The sequence below is a fragment of the Nothoprocta perdicaria genome, unplaced genomic scaffold (genome assembly GCF_003342845.1).
Source record: "Nothoprocta perdicaria isolate Ctin4 unplaced genomic scaffold, notPer1 scaffold_56, whole genome shotgun sequence".
Classification (NCBI taxonomy): domain Eukaryota; kingdom Metazoa; phylum Chordata; class Aves; order Tinamiformes; family Tinamidae; genus Nothoprocta; species Nothoprocta perdicaria.
Window position 1 is genome coordinate 928,436 of NW_020455821.1, and position 21,863 is coordinate 950,298.

The 21,863-nt window shown below is 35.8% G+C and overlaps 1 long non-coding RNA gene across 1 annotated transcript; it reads left to right on the forward strand.

Annotated features, from left to right (window-relative positions):
- The first annotated feature begins 18,583 nt into the window (after positions 1 to 18,583).
- Positions 18,584 to 19,041, forward strand: LOC112955404. Its single transcript, XR_003250878.1, has 2 exons — positions 18,584 to 18,618; positions 18,759 to 19,041. It is a non-coding gene; the product is annotated as an uncharacterized LOC112955404 (long non-coding RNA).
- The last annotated feature ends 2,822 nt before the right edge of the window (positions 19,042 to 21,863 follow it).

Genomic DNA, 21,863 nt, shown 5'->3' on the forward strand with positions numbered 1-21,863 from the left:
TGAGCAGGAAGGTTGGACTAGATGATCTGTAGAGGTCCCTTCCAACCTTAAATATTCTGAAATATTCTGAAAAAGTAACTGGTGAGCTGATGCTGAGACAATTCAATAATCCTTCTGGTTTTGTTAGAAACAATTTGAGAATACCAAAAAAAAAAAAAAAAAAAAAAAAAAAAGAAATTAAGCTCCCCAGAAATGGATATCTGAGTTCAGAGCTAAGTTGTGAATAAAAAGTAATTAAGAAAACTAATTAATAAAGTAAAGGAAAGATGACTTAGGTAAAAACAAGTTAAATTTTAGTTTTGACATCAAGAAAATAAAATCTTTTGATTATAGTTACGTAAGTTGTGTAGGGAAGCTGGAAGTTTGTAAGTCATGTAGTTGTAAGGAATGAGTTAGATATCCCTAAGTCTTCTTTGGGCAGGGAAGTTGAATAAATACTTCCAAGATCTCTGGAGCTTTATTTTCTATTTCCACTATGTTTACCTCCTTAAATYGATATGGCTTCCACCATGTTAATCTAACTAGAGCTTCTTGTACATGACTTTTTCACATTTGCTTAAAAGGGAGAGAATGATTCTGCTAGGATTAGGCAAGTTCTACTGAAAAGCCTTACATTAGCGGTTTATATTATTTTCTTTACACAGGAGAAAACAGAAAAAAATGTTTAAATTGTTTGCAGTACTAAATCCAGTAAGCCCCATGTCTATGACTAAGAAGTTAAGACTTACTAAGTAATAACAATAATAGTAAAGTAGTATCATTACAGTAATGGGTACAACACTTAGAGAACAAAATATTCAAAGAACAATTAGGGCCCTCCTTAAGAAAAGATTAAACGTTCACAAATATGCTTTTATCCTCTTTCCTGAGTATCAAGTGTTCTATTCAACCAAATTCTTCACTTTGCTTGTTTTTATATCCTTTTCCTTGGGGAAGAAGTGGGTATTTGAGAAATGGGCAGTATTAAAATGGTTCCCAAATTTTTTGTTTGCTTAGGTTTTGCTTGGTGGTTTTTTTTTTTTTTGGACAGAGGGCCTGTAGAACTGCTTGCCTTTTTGCTGATTTGCTGAGAATGTCAAAGGGTTATGTGGCCACAAGGGAGGACTGGATACGCTTGTGGACAACCAACGGAAGGCTGCTGCTGAGAGTAACGGAGGCATCTAGCTCCCAAAGTCCGTACTGGTTGGAGCCTAGGAAGCTACTAAGAGGAAGTACCAAATAAGCATGCCCTCTTTTTCCTATTTCCAYATAGACAGCCACTGCTAAAGATAGGGTACTGGGATAGATGGATCCTAGGGGCAATCAAATCTAGCCATTCCTGTGAATCTCAAGCCCAAAACAGAGGATATTCTGTCCACTGCAGTGCTGCACTGGCGTGTTTCCTCTGCTCTGGGAAACCTGGAGTGGGTCAGGATATCCCCAAGCTGGTTTCACTGCTGAAGGAAAGAGGAGTCTGCCTGTAAAGGGGTTTTTGATGAGAGTCTGCTCTGTGAGTAAAACCTGTTAAAGGTTAGACAAGCCTACTTGTATTTGAACTGTTATTGTACTGCGCATTCTATTGCATAGGTACAGCAGTTTATTTTTTATTCAGTGTGTGGAGATAACTSTTTGTACATAGCTGGGTGTTGGCAATTGTACTGGGAACATTTGGCAAAGGTAGTTGTTGATCAGGTAAGAATTTAATAGCATTGACTCATCCCCATTAACTTGTATTTAGAGAGCCCTTACCCACAGGATGTTTCCATATCTACAGTTTTAGTATCCTTAGACTCAGTTCACTATTTAGWCATCTAGGTTGCTTCTAAATATGCAATATTTTTATAAATTTTTATAAATTCCCTTCAATTCCATGTAACAAATGGAAGGGTAGAGCTTTATTTTCGTTAGAATAATACTACCATTTTTTTCTATCATATTGTAAATTGCTGCTACTCCAGCATCAACTCCAACATATCAGCCCCAACTCCAATTGCTTCAGGAGGGATTGTGTTGAATATTGATAATCACCAGTTTAGAAGAAAAGGAATAAAAGGCACCATTTTTACTCTAAGATTGTACAAAAAAATACAGATAGGGCTTATTTCCTCCTTGATCTGGCAGGTTGTCGGGGAGGTGTTTTGAGGTGTAATGGGGAAAATGTCACAAAAGAAGGAAGGGGGAATTAGCCATTGGTCYAGTCCCTGTAGCACCTTTTATTTGAAGAAAGCAGGCAGGTAAGGAGCAGGCTGTCAGGGAAAAGGGATACAGAAAAGATTACATTTAATTTACAGATAAGGTGTGAACCATCTTAAGATGCTCTCCCACAACATGTAGCTCTGTTATCACTCCTAGTGCTTGCTGAGCAGGGTAAGGATCAGGGAGGGACGTGGCTGGACCCAGGCACAGCTACAGAGCAGCAGTAGTGAGGGCCAAGAGGGAAGTAGCTTTATGAAATGATCTCTTCCCATTTGCTGAATTGTGCTGCAAGACTGATTTCTTATATGAGGCTTACAAATAATCAGTGACATAATTATAGATGATTTGTTACACTTAGAGGGGAAAAAATAACATTTTGGGAATAGTGCTGCTCTTGTCATGCAGGGAATCAGCTTATATTGAAGCCGTGCTGGCGCTTTGTGAGTGCGCTATGTATTTATTGCATTGCTTTTCTCATTATTTATCATTTTCTCATTATTTATACTTATCACATACTGCAAATAATTTTGATTGGATGATGTAACTTAATACCATTCTGAAATGTCCTTTATAATAATTTATTCATTAATACTTGTAGCTGATTTAAGAATACTCTTCTGTGTACAGCTGCTGAGGATGAGAGGGCTCCCATTTACCAAGTCATTTCCCATTGCGATGGGGAGAGCTTAGTTACAAATAGAACCTCTAGGTGATCTTTTGTCACTGACTGATGAATAAGGAGCAGTCAACATGACAGAAAATGACCCATAAATATTTTTCAAACCTTTAAAATAAATTAGAAATGATTACAAGGAGTAAGAGCCACCTCAGTGTTACTGGAAGGGTGGGTTGTACAACTCTCTTCGTATTAATTTCCTGTAAGAAGGCTGTGTTTTTAGGTGCTTGTAACTTTGCCAAAGGCTGAACATATGGGCTGATGTTTCCTATGTCATGTGCCTGCCCTAAGGTTGAATTATTTTAGAAACATTTAACCCCACATGGTTGACCTATGTATGAGAACACGCATAGCCTGCAAATGTCTTTTAGTGATACAGAAGCAAACCCTGATGCTGTGCTTATTATTTTATATTTTACATACAAGATTTTATTACTACATCACTTCATATTCATATATACATTATAATTCCAGCATCCATGTTCTGAAGCAAGAATTTCAAACTTGACAGTGTAAACAAACACCTTTTGGCTTGTGAAGAATCTATTCAGATGTGTCTAAACTAAAAAGCTYTGGGAAAGGCTGGTTTTACATGGGCAGCTGGAAGCTTTGAGGTGCTGAGTTCCTGACCACTCCTGGCTTTCTTGCAGCTCCCACTGCAGCAAGGCAGCACTCTGCTCTGTTACCCCAGGGAGAGCAAAGCCCAGCCTGGCTGGGGGGAKAACAGGAGTCTCTTCCTCCTCGGCTGATCACTACAAAGCAGAAAAACATAGACCACAAATGACTTTTAGTTAGGTAAAAGAGGAGCAGACTGTGGCTTGGGGAGACTAAAGCTGAATCAGAGGGAAATAAAAAGCTGAAGGAGGAAAAAGGGAATAGAGAATGGGAAAATGCAGAAATAAGTAGAACTAGCTAGAGAAGGGATTGGAATCTAGGCAGTTTGATGGAGGGAGAGGCACTCTTCATCTGTGATTTGGATACTTGGTTTACAACCTCTGTAATATTTATTACAATGTGTGCGTGTGTCGTTTTTCAGTGTTTCTGTTTTGGTCTCTCCCAGATGGCCAGGTAGGTGTGTGGGTGGATCTGAAGGTTCTTTGGTTTCTTTTTTTTTTTGCCTGCCTAAATGAGATTATATTTTTTCTGCAAGAGCACAGTGTAACTTGGCGAAGAACTCGCTGATACCATTATTTATTAATTCTAGGAGATTGGTGAGATACTGCTCCTGAGATATACTGCCATGAGACCCATGTTTAAGCCCAGGAAATATAAACAGTATTTTGAGAGTATGAGTATTTAGATGTTTACATTGGAGTGCTAGCCAGATGACTGCTTTTGAAGTGTTAAAGTAATGATGACATRATATTCTCCTGATAAGTTAGAGCCTTGTGCTACTATGGGATTTAAAGTTTTATTGAATATTTAGAGCTTTATTATACTTTCACCATATACTCATTTTATGGTAGCAGATGTTGAGAATTAGGCCCATATAAAACACTGGGAAATGTCTTGTGTTGGAAATGCAAAGTGACAGAATCATTTCTGCTTGCAAAGTGCAATGTTAGATTCGGCTTTTGCATCTCGCATGTAGGCTTTTGGGGGGTTAGTAAGTGTACAGCTAACTTACAGCTGTACAGCTGTACGGCTTACAGCTGAAAAACATTTAAGAGTCCAGGTGAGCTGGGCACTTTGGGGAGGGAGGGGAAATTGCCGAGTCCCCTGCTGTTTAGCTGACTGGCTTAGGGTGCATCGTGCTGACGGAACTGGCATATCTGAGCTCTTTGCACGGGAGTCAGCATGTTTTTGTTCTGCAGACACAAGTCCATTCTGTCAGGCAGAAAAAAATCTATTATTGTGATGTTTTCTGCTCTTTCTGCTGTCTGACCCTAATGCAAATTAAGCCTTTACATATTTTGCTTTATATATCTTTCCTTAGAAACGAAGATTGCTAAAAAGTTCAGATGAAGCAAGTGACTTCACCTTTTGCTTTTACTGCATTTATGCCTGCCTATAATCAGGTCATGTGGCAAAAGGATAATMAATGCACACTCTTGCTCTAAACATAATATTCTGCCTTCCATTCCTTATCCAACACAGCTCTCAGAGGATCCTAATGTTTGTCCCAAATGTTTGATTTGGACGTCTGTTTCTTTAATCAGCTAGAGTTACTTCCTKTGTTAAGCTGGAAAAGAGAGTAGTTGGGACCTGGAAACTGGCAGAGCAGAATACTGTATATGTGCTTTTAATTGGAAGGGAGCTGAACAGAAACTTCCGTTTAGATGAACATTGCTCAACAACATCTGAAATGATTTGAAGGCAATCTTAATATTCACTACCTTGGGTTCTTGCCTGCATCCTTAGTATGTGTGAAAGAAGGCAAAGAGGACTACAAAATCCGCAGCTGGGAGAAGTGAGTAATCATTGCAAATTTTATTTGATGTGGTACTTTTACCTACACAAGTACTGTCACCAATCTTTACCAGGAAAGTACATAGAACTGCGCACGGAAAATATTGCCTGCTTCATAGAGAGTTTTTGACAGTCTGTTCCTTTCTGAGCCCAAGGCAGGATCATAAGTTGACAGGATATCTTCTTTTGATGTCAGCTGCCACTCAAAACAGCAATTTTCATGTCTTTCTGTATAACAAAGATGAAACGTCCTAAGAAGTGCCTTTTTGGATACTATCATAGGTTAGCCGTGAGTTTCTCCAGAGCTACCATTTCCAAATTTTATATTGTTTTATTTCACTTGGCAATAAATGCTTATTAAATCAAAAATGTCCCAACGGATCTTTCAGCAGTCATTTTTTTTAATTAGAAATTCCAAAATACATTAAATAGAATGCATTGCTATGACTGCCTATGTGGTAACATCTCTACCTCTCAAGTTCAAATAGGAGAGTAACTGGTTAAAAAGGACGGCTGCAGTTGTGTTCTACTYATTGTTTCCTTAGGTTTCAAACAAGAAGTTAGCCCTATTTTTGGTGGTTACGTAAAGTTACGTAAGAACATAAAAATATGCATATAAAGGGGTGATGCAAGAAGCATTACTGTACAAGAAGCATGACCAGAAGGTCACCTACATGCTGCCAGGGCAAGTCCCTGGTATCTTTTGGTGTTTTCTGTGCTCTTACTGTGTTCTGGTTTCCAAGCTGATGTGGGGGAGAGGACTCTAGACTAGATGTCACAGAGATTAGTCCAGTGAGATGTCACAAAGTAAGTCTATATTGCTGTGCTAACCACTTCACTAGAGAAGTAGTGTTAGAAGAGTATTTGGAGAACTTTCCTAAAARTCTTGTTTATGGACTTTCCTAAAAGTCTGTTTATATTTTTAGAGATCTGCTATTTTCTAGAAAAATAAACTTTCTTTGAAGAATGGTYGTTCATGCATTGCCATCTATTTAGCCTTGAAATGAAGATATTCTTTTCTTCTCTGTCTTTCTGAGAGTTAGTGTTATTCCATAATTTTATATGCAAAACACAGATTAAACCTTTTCGCTATGGAAGCAAGGCACCACTGCATGTGACACTGACTTAATGTCAGGGCTTTCTGTGCACAGATACATCTTAACTGCTGTGACCAGCCTCATAGGGACATGTTCCCATAGGGACATGTTCTCCATTTAAGCTGCTGGGCACCTAGGCTGTGTCTGAGCTGTGTCAGAGCTTTCCAGGCTTCCTGACATTGTTTTTCTTGGGTAGACCTGGAGGTAGTTCTGTCTCTGTTGCTGTCTTCGGCCCTGTCTCCTGCAGTTCCCAGCTGGACTCACTGTATATGCACTGCGTCTGATTCATCACCTCAGCTTGTTGGGGTCGGTGGAAGGATCCCATTGCTGTCACCAACTCATCTTTGTTCTGATACGATAGCCCTGGTCAGTGAGGTCCCCTTTGGCTCCTTGCTGGTCCTCCCTCTTGTGACTACTGCTTTATTGCTTCTTGACACACACAGTCCAAAGCATTGATTCTGGTTACTGTGTATGGCGATGTAGCTGGATGTTGGCAAGATGGAACAAGGAATGGTCATGAGGGACACTAAATGCTGTTCCTGTAATTGCCCAAAGCAGATGCTTGGCAGATAGGCCAAATATCTTATGCTAGAAAGTATATCAAAAGTCTGCTTTTCAGTTTTACTGATGTTATACATATACATATATATATATATATACATGGTGTTAAATGATTAAAAAACCCAAACTTTTTATTTGTTGTCATAGTAAATACAAAGTATGCAGGCATCTTGTAAGTAATAAGAAACAAATAAGAACAATTCAAAAAGGGATGGAGAATATCAGCCTCCTAAAAATCCTAACTATCAGAAAGTTAAGCATCCTGGTTAGTCSTTTGTGACTCTTTCCATTTCATCCTCAGCAAAAAGAAAATCACACTGATACAAAGGGCAAACCACCCCAGAGAACTGCTGCTAGTCACTATACTATATTGCTGTACCACTACATGATATATGTTGTAGTGAAGTAGTGAAACTTGCTTCTCTAGGTGGTATTCCCCAAAGATCCCTAAAAAAAAATACATGTTATAATAATTTTTAAAATTAATTACAGGATAGCATCCAAAAAAAAAAAAAAAAAAAAAAAAGTTGATGGCAGTCCTTTCTTTTCCCCCGAAGAAAATCATTTGTCAGGTAAAGGAGACTTGGTGCTGCAGTTTGGCAGAAAGGAAAAGGATAGTGCCATATGCCACCAAAAGAAAGTGTTTCCTGCTGCTTGGAAGTCTGAAAATGATTTTTCATGGCAAAAAAATTACAAAACTAATAGCCCTCTAACCAAAACCTGGTCAAAATGATGATCCTTGTCTTTCACTGCTGTTTCTGGTTGGTTCAACAGTACTGGTTTGTGTAATATATATACATGTTACTTTTATACATGTGTTCTTTAAGAAATAGAAATGGAGAACCAGCAAGGGCCATCCACTCACAARCTTTTTATGCATTACAGTTGTGATTATTTTGCATTACCATTTTTGTCTGGTTGAGTAATCATTGTCCTTCACAAATACAAATCTTGAGGTAAAATAGTGTTACCTAACTCATGATGGAATTCATTTAATCCAGAGACATGTGAGAGAAATTCAGCACAATAAAGCCTCGTCAGTGGGATTTTACTAAACCAAAGGAAAGGAAGAAGATCAGAAACAGGCTGAAGCAAAATGATAAATGAATATATGACAGAAATGACTGATTATTACTAACATGTGAGAGMGGAGACTCTAACTTTGGGAAAATAKGAAGTGAAAGAATGCTAAGGCAAGTAAGTTATATTATGTCATCTAATGTTATCTAATTCATCTTATGTAATTTGTAACTTCAAAAAAAATTTGTCTGTAACACAGGAGGAAACTCTTGAAATACAAGGGCAGCTCTTTGCCTTTGCCTAGACAGGGGAAGCCAAAATGCTATTTCTTTTCACAGAGAGATGACTATATTTCAAATTAAAATTCAGAGGGAACAGCTYAGAACGTGGGATCAAGTTTTATGCTTCCTTTGGGAGACCTAAATGTGAGAAGTGATTCCTCAAGAATCTGTTAATCTTTCAAACAATTTCAGTTTTCTAAATGTTTTGGCAGAACTGTTTTAGACTCAGAGGTGCATTTTGAGGTGTGGTAGATGCAGTTCTGTTATKCCTTAACATTTATTATTCCTGCCATTGCTTCAGAAGTTTATTGAGCTTTATTGCTACCAAGTTAACTGTGGAATAGCATTAATTTTTGGGTCAAGGGCAGAAGAGACACCAGTTATTACTTTAGGGCAAAGCCCTTTAATTGCTMTATCAGGAATTCATCTTACTCTTTCTTCTTACTGGAAATCAGCCACAACATTTTCTCTGAAAATGATTTTTCAGGTTTTAGTAACAGCACTAGATATTTCCTTAAATCCTCAGCAAATAATTTAACTCTTTCTTACATATTTCCCATTTTTTACTACTAAAAGCATAAARGCAGTTAAAATGTGAAAGGACCATTACATATTTTTATTTCAGGTGGTTTTATTCAACAAGGTGACATCTGCATTTCTTCATGTTGAATGAAACCATACAACTAAATACTATCTCTGCTCTGGCATACAGGTTGAGACTTCTTGTGGTACATTATTGGTTACAGTTAGGGTTCTTAGAGTTTCTGGCAAAATAAACTACATCATCTCAGGAGTAACGTCTATTGGAGAATGGGAGACAGAAATGAATAACTAATAAAAATTGAATACTTCTGTTCCCAGGTCTACTGCCGCTAGACTTGGTTATWTATCTAGAATTAGAATTAATGCAGCAGAGTTGTACTACTTTTACTCGTGCTTAAATCAATAARGCATTTTCTGTCTAGGAGATTACAAAAGTTGGCATTACAAACTATGTGTAAGTCTTCTTTTATAGTAAGAATAAGTRCAGCATGAAGATGAGTAACAGAAATGGGTCTAAAAATGTAATACAAAAACTCCAGATGAAACAATGGTCTTTCAATATTTAGAATTACTGTATGAAGATTAGGCAGTATGTCATGACACTGTGAAAAGAACTGATCCAGACAGGCAGAATGATCCTAAATGATTTAGGAATGCTTACATGGAATTTAAATATGTGACATACCCCGTTTGGGGTAGCTGTACACTTCTTGGCTTACATGCACTTCCATGCATGAGACTCTTYGTAGGCTGCAGAACCTTGCCAGAGCGTCGATAACAAATGCTGAGCTCTAGGCTGCTGTGGCAACAATGGTAGCAGGGTATGGGCTGGCTAATTTTAGACTAGCTCCTGTACGTCTACAGAGAATGGCAGTTACAGTATTGTCTATTGGTAAATCATCTTAGGTCACCTCAAGGTCTTAAAATAGGAAGCGAATCTTGAATATCTAAAAGTGATATTTAGAGGTGTGTGATGAGTAACTGGATGTTGCTTCAACTTTAACCTTTTATTTATTTACTTTTTGCTGTATATGCAAAGGATGTATTGCTGTAATCAAACGTGAAGCAATAATACATGAAACCAGTCTGAAATTTCTTTCAGTGTTTTTAATAGGTTGAAAAGCCATTAATCTCACTGACAAGAATATTAATGTCTAATTCCCCTCAGGAAATTTTTCAATGGAAATTTTAAAATTTATATAATGTTCATAGTACTTTTGACATGGTGATGGGAACTGAGCATCTAATTTTTACACCAGTAGAGAATAACATAGTGCAGTGAAGGAGGTCACTTTGAATCACAACAAATGCATGTCACAGTGAGTTCTTGTGAGTTCTTTTATACTAAAGAGTGATTTAACACAATATGCTTGCCAATCTCCATGATCCTAATGGTTTCAGTGAGTTCTTGGTGCTTCCCATTTTGGAGGGTACTTGAGAAACTTGCAGATTCAAGCGCCTGAGATAAGTATGCTTATTTTATTTGCCTAATAGTGCTTCCACTATCAAATTGTGGTTTATCTTAATTTAAATAGTGGCTTTCTTAATTTAAGTGGCTGTTAGCCTTTATCTTACTGCTGCAAATAATTACAACTTACTTGCCAACAAATTAGCTAAATATTCTCACTTACAAAGCTTATTAATGTCGCATCCTGGATCAGCTAAGTAGCATTGCTGTTGCGTAAGCTGGTTGTACGCAGAGAGATGCCTTGCAAGGAGCACATACTGTAATATTTTCTAACACTGTGCAGGAAATCCTGCACTAATTGACTTTTACAAACACAAGAAAAACTCCGCCTGATTTATAAAAGGCTTAAATTAAAGCATTATGTAAATACATACATGAGTTCCAGGGCCTGCAGAAGACAGTCCGTATCAGCAGTGATGGATGCTAAGCAGTGCAAGSGACAGTTGTTGATAAACAGCACATTGTTAGAGCTGTGAATGCAGTGGTGATATCTCAAGGTGATAACTCCCTGAAAGTTCCTGAAATCGAATGCCAGGGAGACAGGAGAAGTGTAAATAGACCAGTAAGACACCAAGAGGAGCTTTGAAGTAGAAGTTAACTGTTACAAACAAGAACAAAAAGAAGGGACTACCTGCCCTACCGACAAAGCCTTGAAGAAACAACTGTGAACTGTTTTTCAATCAACTAAGTGCGAGAAAGTGAGGGGGAAGGTAATTCTGACTAGGGACAACAAAATAATATAATATATAATGAGTACACTGAGCTACCTTATGTTTAGGAATTAACAGAGGTTATATGATATCAAGGTACAGATCTTCTCTCATGGTCTGTTAGCAGTGAGATGGAACATTAGCCTTGCAACTCCTAAAGTGCTGCTCAGCTCCTCTCAAAGAACTAGTTTCTTGTTGCTTTTACAAACTCGCCATGGACAGAAGGCAGCCCTGGCTCTGACCTGTCAGGCCAGCAGTGATTTTTTTTTTTTTCAGTGATTATTTTTTATAGCTAAAATGTATCTCAGAATAAGATGAAATTAGTAATAATATTTTCCCTAATTATGTCATTGGATATTTCTACATATCATTTGTTCAGGAAAAGGGATGTTTGTGAAAACAGGGATGGATAGAAGGCAAGATGAGTGGTACAAAGGATCCTGTAATTCAGAGGAGCGTACTGAGTGCTGAAATGGTGGGTGCTCCTCTGACCACTACATTAGAAGGGGAAATGTAGGCTTGCCTCAGAATTATCTTAAACCTACTGACATATCTTTGGAGCTTTTCCTTTGGTATTAAAAAACATCTTAACTTGTGTCAGCAAGATAACACATTGGGCATACTGGAAAAATTCCTGAACCCAGTGGTTCAGAAAACAAACTGCACAAACAGGTCGCATGAGCAAGCCCTTAGCACAACAAAATCTCTTAATCATTTAAGGAGAATAGCAGGTTATACTTTCTGCCAACACCCAGAGGATCTATAGATTCCTCTGTTAGGAAAAGAGCTATTTACCTCTTTGGAGGGATAAGCTCCCAGTATGAGCTAACAAACGTTTACTGTGTATACAGTGATAAGGTCTGTGTGTGCTCCCCTAGAAGTTGATGGGAATTTGGTAGATAGGTAAGAACAAGCAGCTATTGAATTTGTAAGAACATAAGCAAGAAATATAAAGTTGGACTAGTCAGCTACTTAAGATACAACATCTGTAAACCTGGCTTCTGTTCAGATTTTTGTTCTCTAGAAGCTTGTGCAAGGTCACTTTTCTATATGTTGTCTCCTTCTTTCAAAATAAGAATAATACCTTCTTGCCCTAGATTATTTGTGCTGAAGTTTAATTAAAGTTCACAAAGTGCTATCAGAATTTAAGGCTGTAAAAATGGTAGTGGAAGATTTGTAATTTTGATAAAGCAAGAAGAGACCTATGATGTGCAGGGAAAAGAAATATCACATACAGTTAATATCACATACAGTTAATGTAGTTAGAAGAATTGACCAACTTCTGCTGAGCCTTTGTGATGGAATATTTTCCAGAGTTCTCTACAAGTTTTAGGATTATTAACTGTTTTTTCTTAAAGCACAGTTAGCTGTACAACAAAATATCCACACTATGATTTTCACAAGACTTATTTCCCACATTGTTTATGTCTATGGCTTTAAATCATGTGTCAGGTTAAACAATTTGAACAAATTACAGTATAGGAAACTGTCCATCAATTACAGTAGAAAAGGAGAACCCATTTTCATTAAGTACTCTTAACTTAAAAGGATGGCTCCTTTGCAGAAAATGTGGCTGGCTTCTAATCATTCAATGGGAAGACGATATAGACTTCATTTTTTTTTTCCCCTTGTGTCATTCTCTGCTGTAGGAGCCAGTCAAATTCTGGGCTTAAAATTTTGATTTCCAAATGGGAACTGTATCTAGTGCCTGAAATAATTTGGGGTGGTGGGGATTTTGGGTTTTTTCCCTTGCATTTGCTGCAGATATTGTTGTGTACTGCATGGGTGAGAGCCCCTTCTCTCCTCTTCATCACCTCCTCTGATGCCTTGTGATATGATCTACCATGATTACATAGGTGCTTGAAATGAGTTCTTTTGAAGCCACTTATAAAAGTGTCAAGGGACATTGGTAAAAATGAGAATAAGATTCATTTAATATATAAAGGAATATTCAAACAGTTTTGCTGCCTGTCAGATTTTTGTGGTCAGCTAGATATTAAATGCTGCAGACATAAAACTCAGTGAGGGAGGTAACGACTCTGTTCATAAATGGAGCACGTCCATAAATAAAGTGAGCTGTGATGGTTCTCAGTGCACATCTGCTAAATTCTACTGTATTTTAAAACAGAATATCTGTGACAATATTGAAAGACTTTTTGAACAGAACTTCCTTCTGTTCTTGGAGACAAATCATTTGATTATTTTGATGCCACTGTATAGCATCAATATTTCAATATATACAATATTGAAAAAAAAGCTTATTTTTTAAATGAAAAAAGGAAGAATCCAGTTAGATTTTGCATTTGGTCATTTATGTTTTTATTTATAAGGAAATTATTTATAAAAACTGAATTAGATCTTCCTTTTGAACAAAATCACTGCATTTCAGCATACCGCCTTGCTACATTATGTTCTTTTTTCTCCATGTAACTATAATTTAATGTAAATGCAATATAATGTACTGAAATAAAACTAGATAAGTAAAAAATTCTAGTTGAAAGTCAGGGATATTTTTCAGCAGTAAAAATGTTCTCTTTTGGTTACATTCGAAGATGAAGGAATAGCATTGCTCTTTCACTTGGGAGATAATATAGTTGAAAGAATGTGCGAGTTCATCATATCTGAAATCTTAAGTGTACTCTCATTAAATTTTAAATTCTAGTTCCCTGTCAATGGATTTTCAAATTAATACCAGTAATATTTAAAGTGAAATAAATTTTTTGTTCATTTGTTTTGCTCTTTATTCTTTAATTCTTATGAGATTATCATTATTGCAATCAAACYTAATAAAAATATATACATGCAAATAAAGCAATCAGGTCAGTGATAAATAAAACTTATTTTATTAATGTTTTCAACAAATAGTCAATTCTTAACATGAGTCACACTTATAATTTACATACTAATCTTACCTCGTTTCCTTTTGTTCCACYGGGAAAAAAAAACATAGCTGCAAGTATATTATGATTATTATTTAACATGAGTACAGCAGTAAAATAAACATTGTTTTTCAAAATCTTCTTTCCTCATCCACAAGAGGTTTTCTTGCTTCTTGACTTTTCATTCCTACTGGCCTTAAAGTTCTTTGCAGCCTTTCTGCTTTAGTGCTTAAAAGAAGTACTATGTTTTTAAGTGCATTACTACTTGATACAGTGAATAGCTAGAATCCAGAGCTTAAATTTCTTTAGAGTGAAGCCGTTAGGTGAAAATCAGGACTTTGCTTGATCCTCAAAACTGAAATGGAAAACAGAGCGGTCCAATGGATAGCTTGTCAGATTGCTTTTTATTATAGAACTAGTCTACAGTTCTATAGAACAGAAAACGTCTACCTTTTTTTCAGTAAAAGTTTTTTCATTAAAGCTTAGAATTTCTGTGAAGTCTCCTTCAAAACTGTTAATTAGTTTCTGACTTCCAGTCAATTAAATATTAGCCTAAAATAGTTCAATTTGGAGTCTTGTAGTGTTTTTGCCTCTGTGGTATGAAAGTTAGACCACACAGAAGGTCAAGAAGTACAAAACAAACATTAGTCAGTCTCTGTGGATTATGCAATTATTCGGTTCCTTCCAAACAGAGAAAAATGTTCACCGACAGAGAAGCAGATTTACAATAGCTGTGTAGGACAGAAAAGGTTTAATTACTGCAGTAATAAGAAGAACATTGTGTAAATGATTTTCTTAAAGTTGAAAAGGTTCTAAAAATGTTTTTCAATATAAATGTTAATATTGTATTTGTGCAAACTGCAAAAAAAGTGTTTTTGATACTTTTTGTGTATGCCATTTTCCTTTAATACAAGGCATGACATTCATTTGACTCAGTTCTCATCAATTTAACGTGGATGTAATCAGATGTGTTGCTTACGGTAGATCAACGGATACWTTTGTGGATGAGATGACATGATGATTATGCGAATAACAGAATTTGTGGCCTTTACTCCATTCACATATTATGCTCTTAGATATTGTCTCTAGTTGATTAGCTCCAGACATAATATTATAGTGAGGAAAGTCATGTCAATCTGTTGGAATCTTAATAGAAAATTACGGTAGCTGATTGTGGTGAAAGAAGCTTTCTAATGGAAGTCAATTTACTGGTTTTGATACCTGACCAGGTTGTCTGCTACTAACACATAATATATTCAAAAATTCAAGCAAATTCAAAGCATCTTTTTAGGAAGAGTGATAGTGTTTTATTCTCCTAGGAAATTCAGGCACTTAGCCGRCAATGTTGCAGTCTCAGTAGATGAAGTTCCAACCCATCGAGGTATTGCATAAAAGTTGAGAGCACAGAAGTTTTCCAAAAGTATTGCTGCATAGTATTTGTGCATACAGCAACATATAAATGAGTTTAACAGTACTGATTCTAACAGTCACGTTGGTATTTGGTGTGTCTGGGGACTGCTCAGGAAAGAGGAATCCATATTCATTCATTGAATTTTGAGCTCGAATGTGCAAATCCACTGCTGTATTTCAGACACCTGCATTGAGGGAATGATGTAAGATCACGTTATTATAGTATGTTCAAGGACAGTGGACAGTGGAAAACAATCTGAAAAGAGACAAGCAGCTTTTTACTTTACTGTTGCTGAACTATGATTTTATGACTTAAAATATGAAGAAAATCATTGGTAATTATTTTGTTAGCCCTGAGTGCAAGTTATAATGGAAACTCACTGATTTGACTTGTTTGGGTTRTTTTCACTCTTGCTTTTATGTCTATGTTTGAAAGATGTTAGTAGTATCATTCTGTATTATTTTTTTGTCTACTGTAATTACTGCTATTATCATTATCGTCTTTTTATTAAAAAAGTGAATTAGCTGCAGAGTACGTTATACAAATATGATCCTCATCTCTCTTTCATTAGTAGAAGCCAGGAAAAACTAAACTGTAGAGAATGTAGTTATCTTGATGAATGGTACCTGGCAGGAAAATCAGCGTGTGAAAGTTTGCCCATTTTTTATAGAATATCACCCTTCTGCTTTCATGTTAGAAGGGAATATTCTCTGCCCTTCGCTCTCTGAATCTCTTGCCTGTAGTGCTGAGTGTGCAATCCAGAGCCACCCACGGATTTACAAACCACTTGGTCCAAACAAAGCCTTACGATTAAATCATACACTTAAAATGCTAAAAGCAAGAGGAGGATTATGAAAATCAAATCATTTAACAMTATGCAATTGTTAAAAAACGCTAGTGCTTTTCTAATCACATTGAGGAAGATGTTAGAGGTGATATTTTTACCTCCCACCTCATCTTTTGTTTCTTTGAGGCTTCAGAAGAGCGGTTTCACTGAATTCAAATGAAATGAGTCGGTTCAGGATTTAATGTTACTGGTAGGTGCCTACATATGGAATGAATGCTTCTTTATGCCATCTTCGTAGTGTCTCGGTTTATTATTTATTTATTTATTTATTTATTTATTTATTCATTCATTCAAACCCGTCCTCTGCCTAATTTATGGCAAGGTTAGGATAGCAGAAAGTGCAGTAACTGCCGAGCTGCTTCCTGAGCCGCAGAGCGAATGAGTTGTGCTTTCCTGCAGCTCAGTGCCCTTCCTCCTTCCATCTCCCCTGCAGAAGCACCGGCCCCCTGCCCAGCACCATTTGCTCTCTCTCATTTCACCTACCTCTTGCTGCTCTGCGAGCACCACGGGCTCTAGTTCAGTCCAGGCCAAGTTAGTGCTGAGGGCCATCTGGTAGGCTTAGCAGCAGGCAAGTCTTGAAGTGATTAATTGAATGCAAAGGGAAATAAATTCACTACCAGAAATTCTCAAAAAAAAAAAAAAAAAAAATCCTTGCTTAAAGATAACCTGGAAAAAAACCTACTAGATATAAGACACAGTTTCCAGCTCAGAAGCAGAGTTTTAGATTTAGTCCATTTAAAAAGTTTGTCTATGTAACAAAGTCGGGAGACAGGCACCTTGAGAATATGTTTTGTTAAATAAACATGTAAAACATGTCGAAATATCACATTTTGTGAATGCATTTATTAGAAACTGAATGTGTGTTCATTGTAGCTACTGTTCAGATCTCAGTGTTGTTAGATCACTCYTTAATCTTGCTAAAGGTAATCGCTGTGTTTTTCAAATTTCATTTAAAAGTTAGCAGATTCTGAGCTCCTACAGATCAAATATAATGCTTCATCTGCTATTCTTATTTCTTTGCCTCTTGCAGAATATGAAAAGCCAACTAGGGTTGTTTTAATATTCGATATGTTTGGGGGTTTGTTTGTTTGTTTTGTTTTTGCTTACAAAACAGGTACCCCTTATATTTCAGTTGTCTTTAGCCTGGTAAGTCGCTATGGAGAATTATGAACCAAATGTTATATGTATTGCAGGTACTAGTGGAGTTACTAACTTTAATTCCTGACACAAAATCAAAGAACATACATCTAGTTTCATATATAGACATCAAGGTATATTTGTAGGATTAAATGAGGTCTAGTTATCTTTAGAATCCAAAGTTAACTGCTGTTGAGTATGTATTGGGTAACTCTGTAATCACAAACTGTTGCAATTACAAATTAGCCTGGGTCAACTTATGCAACCCATTCAATTAAATCTAACTAATTTAAATCTAGCTAACAGCTGACAGAGAGCTCACAAGCCGTGGATGACACTCACTTGGGAAGGAAATGCAGCTGCCAAAAATTTGGGTGACCCAGGAAGTAATTTGAAACAAGGGTGGCAAGAACTTTCCTTCTCTTAAAGTTCAGATAGGTGCTATTAATTCAAAATAATACAAGCCAGTCAAAATCATTCTTACCAAAAGTTTTGTAAAGACTCAGGTAATTACCTGGGATGTATCTTTTTTTTTTCTTTTTCTTTTTTTTTTTTTTTTAAGTAACAAACTGTAGTTTTCATATGATTAATGTAAAATATTCTAGTCTGTGAAGTGAAAGTTTTTTGCATCTGGTCTAGCAGCAAAAAGTTGTTGATTTAATAAAAACAGCATTTGTCAAATAATGTGTTTGTATGTATAGAATACGATGAAGGGAATGCAATAGTATCTTCAATTGTAAGCATTTTTAACAATTAATTTGTTTTTAAATACTGTGATATGAAATAAGTATAGACATATGGATAACTCTTGTAAGCTTCTTTCTCAAGAATCTCAAAAATCAAGATTCCTCATTGTTCTATAAAATAAACAACATTAGAAGTTTTGTGGGTTACATGGTCACAGTGTTTTACGCCTTTGATCAGAGGAGCAAAATAAGCTCTCTTAAAATCTTTTAAAAAAAAAAAAAAGAAAAGAAAAAAGATTCGACCAATATTCCCCTGATGGGCACGTCTAAGTCTTTGATTCATGGAGTCAGGCTTTCCTTAAATATAAAAGTCCTCCTTTGAGGAGGATGTAAATTTAATATGCCCATTCATTCTGAGCAAGTTTGCTGTACAAAAATTACATATTTAGAGATATAGAATAAAAGCAATCAGTTAAATAAAAATGTTTCTTAATTAAATGCTTTGTAAGATTTCTTGCTGCTTGGATTTAAGTTTAAAGAAGAGTACAGCCTAAGACCTAAATAGCTTGCTTTGTGTGATAATATAATGTGTTTATCTTGATTTTAGAACAAAATATTGAGAGAACAAGAATAGTGGAATTCTTTTCTGATGTCCTATTTCTGTATTCCGTAGGTCTTAAAGTACAACAAGGAAGAGAGTCTCGGGCACAGAGTAAAAGTGAGTATTTATTTATTTAGGCTGTGAATTACTGGGTAACTGAAAAAAGTGCTGCATATCATACTGTCTCATGGTTTTAATAAGGATGTCTGGACATCTCATTTTTATGGTGTTCTAAGGCCATCCAATTTCCCTTTTAGCAGTAATACATAAAACTCATGACAAGAACTTCAACAGAAACACAGATTGTAACCAACTTGGTGTCTTTGTCACGTAAGCATTTTCTTTGAACTCAGAGGACACTTGAAAGATGGAGGAGSAATATTTTACATCAAGATAGCTAACCTTTGCTGAGACTGTTTATGMATGTATACAATTGCATAACACAGTTAAGAACCATTTGTAGTTGAATTCAGTTGTGACTTTAATTTTATGACTGTTCTTTCCTAAAACCACTTGTGCTGAGTGGCTTAGATTTCTTCTTTATTGGTGGATTTGAATATGAAATATTGAAGATGTGAGAATATTGTTCTTCATTTTTATTGTTTGTTTTTCATAACTAACTAGTGTTCTTCTTGTATCTACATTCTTTGCACAAAATACTGATTATTTATTTGAAAAAATTATTTGTTCCTCATTTAATGAACCAAAAAAACAAGATGTAAAAAACCAACATTTTAGAACATGCGGGCATTTATTTAAAATGCTTTTTAACAAAAACTGGAGTGAACTATACTATAAGTCTTCTTCTGTGTGGTTACTTGGAAAGCTGTTAATAAAAAAGAAAAAAAAAAGGTAAATTTACTGATACCTGCGGGAAAATCTAGAACAGTGGTCATTCATATTAAATTTATATCAACTTTATGAGGTTTTTGTCATCTTGACACATTTATGGAGCTGTTAAATTTTAGCTGCCTGGGGGATATAATGTACTTGATGTGACCCCACATATTAAGTTGGGACCATACAAGTAATTCTGATGACATGTCATTCAAGAATAATACAGAGCCAAGTCTTTCTAGAGGAAGGACATATAATGAAAGAGAAATAGGTAGAAAAACAGGTAATGTGATCTATATAAAAAGGGAGACTTGAGAAAAAATGAAAATTGTACAGACATTTAATCTGATACCTCACAAAAAATCTCCTACAATAGCTCATGGGTGATAAAACTGGGTATATGACTCATTCTTCAGTAACCTAAAATACTTTCCATGGTGATGACATACAGTCTGAGTGAGCAYGTTGACAGGGTTTATTTTACTTTTCAGCATTATGTACTTTATAGAAGCAGTGCTTTGGATATAGATATGCAAGAGAACATAAATAAGGTGTATTGAGACGCTATACTATTACTCTGTTGCCATTACTTTGCTTTGGAATTGCCATGATCCTTAGGAATCCAGTTTTACAATAATTAATTTGGTTGGCTTGAATACAAAACCTTTTTGAAGTCCTACTTTGAAATTAATATTTGATAGCTCGAGAATGTCAGTGTACCTTGTAGTTCATGGAGATCAAACTTAGAATTAACAGTAAAATAAGCAGGAGTCTGTATCACTTATCAGAGGGTTTTCAAGCTCAGCAGAAGTCAGTTGATCATCAAGAAAGTAGATATATTTCTCTATCTCTGAGCTTTGTATATTATTGTCTCTGCTCATTCCTTCGTGTTCTTCACAACATATGGACACTTTGGCTAAGATTTTAGATCAAAGGGAAATGCTTCATCTCAAAATATTTGTTTGTTTAAAAAGCTGTTCAACAAAGCTGAACTTTTGTTTAGATTCAAAATAATATGTAAAATGCGTTCTCTGCATCACAGCYAAACTCTTGGTATTCTTAACCTGGCACTGTCTACCTAGACAAGTACATATCACATGAAGTCTCACTAGGAAGCATTGATTATAAAGCTTTTTTATTTCATTTAGAGAAATGTAATGGTGACTTTTGCCATTTATAAACACTGTACTTGTTTAGTATTTGTTGAACTGAATCACAGCAATGCAGTCATTCAGATTTTATGCTTTACAGTGTCTGAAGTCCCTTTATGTTCTACATAAAGCTGCCAGTTCCCTTCGTTCTTAGCCTATGAATGTTTTGAACCTATCTGTCTTCTTCCTGTAAGTTCTGGAAAGTCTRTGTAGGTCATAGGCTTTGAAAGGTTAAAGAGATAAAGAGAAATTCAAACAAGAGAAAAAAAAGTAGTAGACATTTTAGAGCTAAATAATATGTCTTTGCTGTTCCAATTAGCTATTTAAAAATATAGATACATATATAAATTATATATATATGTATAGTCCCAGCATCCTCTAACATAATGTTTTTCCGTGTCCAGAGAGTGCTGAACCAGCTTTGACTAATGGTAAAGTAGCCAAGAGCTGTTCTCATTAGAGTAAATTTCTTATGCTAAGCAGGCAAGAGACAGGCAAGTTCCACAAATCGAGTTTAGTCCACGAGTCTCCTTGGCAGGTTGTAAATCACAGCATCTAAAATTTTTCATCTCACTGATGAATAAAGTTGAAAACAAAGGTATTAATAYTATCATGTCAAAGATATATATGCACTCTTGTGCCATATATTACATGTATAGCAGTGAATTTTAAGGAAGTTTCTSTTATTTATGTAGCTGTATTAAAAACTTAGTTACCAAAGGAGAGTAGTGGATATCATTTTTAAGAAATAATCATTGGATATCATTACCAAGAAAAGCCTGTTTTACTAAGTCTTCAAAACTATGTTATATATGAACATAATGTTGGCAATTTAATTTAGCTACTTTTATTTTTAATTTGTGGTTTTTTTTTTTTTTTTTTGCTATTCATTCAAAAGATGTGTTGTAAATTCAGTTATAGAAAAAAATCTCTCTGTGACTGGGCTTGGTTTTTGAGGACAAAATAGGAACCTCCAATGGAAAATGAATAATCCATGAATTTATGATTAAAAATAGAATATGTGTCAAAACTGAACATTTTTACATATGCCTCCTTGTGTGTAGAAGAACACCTGCATTACAGAGGCTTCTTTATAGGCGATTTTTTTTTCTCCACCAAATGCTAGACCTTCCAGAATCTTTTTGTGCTGGGCCACATGCCTGTCAGTAGTGAGGCTAAAGCTGGCACAGATCAGTGCAAAATGATTCTGAAGACCTTAGCAGAATCCTGTCCAATTATACAGTATACCATAGTAGTGTGTGTGTGTATATATATTATATATAATATAGTGTATGTGTGTATATATCACATAATAATATATAGACAGAGCACTCTGTACTTGTGACTTGCCCTAATGCAAAATGAGAATAAGAA